This window comes from Sinocyclocheilus anshuiensis, unplaced genomic scaffold (genome assembly GCF_001515605.1).
Source record: "Sinocyclocheilus anshuiensis isolate Anshui unplaced genomic scaffold, SAMN03320099.WGS_v1.1 scaffold1171, whole genome shotgun sequence".
In the NCBI taxonomy this organism is placed as follows: domain Eukaryota; kingdom Metazoa; phylum Chordata; class Actinopteri; order Cypriniformes; family Cyprinidae; genus Sinocyclocheilus; species Sinocyclocheilus anshuiensis.
Window position 1 is genome coordinate 26,904 of NW_015542389.1, and position 1,403 is coordinate 28,306.

General features: G+C 38.6%; 1 pseudogene; it reads left to right on the forward strand.

Annotated features, from left to right (window-relative positions):
- The first annotated feature begins 79 nt into the window (after window positions 1-79).
- The window catches only part of LOC107692752 (double-strand break repair protein MRE11A-like), a 97,062-nt pseudogene continuing 95,738 nt past the window's right edge, over window positions 80-1,403 (forward strand).

Genomic DNA, 1,403 nt, shown 5'->3' on the forward strand with positions numbered 1-1,403 from the left:
CAAACACTGTAACTAATTGCTGAGAACTGCGTATTTGTTGCCAGAGTTAGAGCATAAATTTAGCAGTTTTTAGTCAATAATGGAAAGGGTTGCAGCCAGGTGAGCCGTACATTTCTGGCCACAGGTCCCTATGTCCACCTATTAATGTGTCATGCCAGGACCAACTAGGAATGCATCACAGTTTTAACAAGAATCACGATCATCATGCTTAAGGTCATTGCTAAGCTAAGTCATCCACTACTGACTAAATGGCAACTCTACCTTCATATTTCAATCTGCTGGACAGACTAAAACTCTTCCATTCAGTCAAATGTCAGCATGTCGTTTTCTGACCTTCAGTCAGAAGGAGCTGCTGCAAAATGTTTGAATAATATCAATCTACAATTCTGACTTGTGATGTAGCCTGCATCATACCATGTTCGTTCTTTGGCCAGAGCAGAACTGGACCCTTGACTGAGCCTGGTTTCTTTCAAGGTTTTTTTTCTCCATTTCTGTCACCTGATGTTTGTTTGAGTTGCTTGCCACTGTTGCCTTTGGTTTGCTTAGTTGGGGTTTAAAAGACACTTTATATCCAGTAATATTATACTGTATATTTGACTACACTAACACTTTCGGACGAGGACAAAGCTTGCACTGAATTTAGCTGAATAATTAAATTTTTGTCTTCTGTAGAACTGCATTTGTAGCTGAATTGAATGTTTCATAATTGACAGATTTCGCAACATCAACACTTATTCAACTGAATTGAATCAACACTGAACTGACTGCTTATAACAGAGCTGCTTATAGCTGAATTGTACTCATAATTAATAATTGAGCACAGTTATTGAACTGAACCAACATCGGAAAGACTTGAGCTGAATGTCAGTACTGTCTTTTAAGAGCTGATTTATAGCAAACTGTGACATATACTGTGACATATACACATTTTTCTTCATTATTAAAGGGGGTCATATGATGTTGCTAAAAAGAACATTATTTGGTGTATTTGGTGTAATGAAATGTGTTTATGCTGTTTAAGGTTCAAAAAACACATTATTTTCCACATACTGTACATTATTGTTTCTCTTCTATGCCCCGCCTTTCTGAAACACGTAGATTTTTACAAAGCTCATCGGTCTGAAAAGCGAGGTGTGCTCTGATTGGCCAGCTATCCAGTGCGTTGTGATTGGCCGAATACCTCAAGCGTGTGACGGAAATGTTACGCCCCTTACCATACTGTGATGCCCTGTCCGGCCGGAGCGACGAGGCAAAAACATTAAAACCCATTATAAACGAGGCATTTGTTGCATCCAGTAGGGACATAATTACGGATTATAATGACATATACTTTTTAAGAGTTGCATCGCACTGTGTAAACATAAAACCATGTCTGCATTTGTGATCGGAGAAATGACAAACAA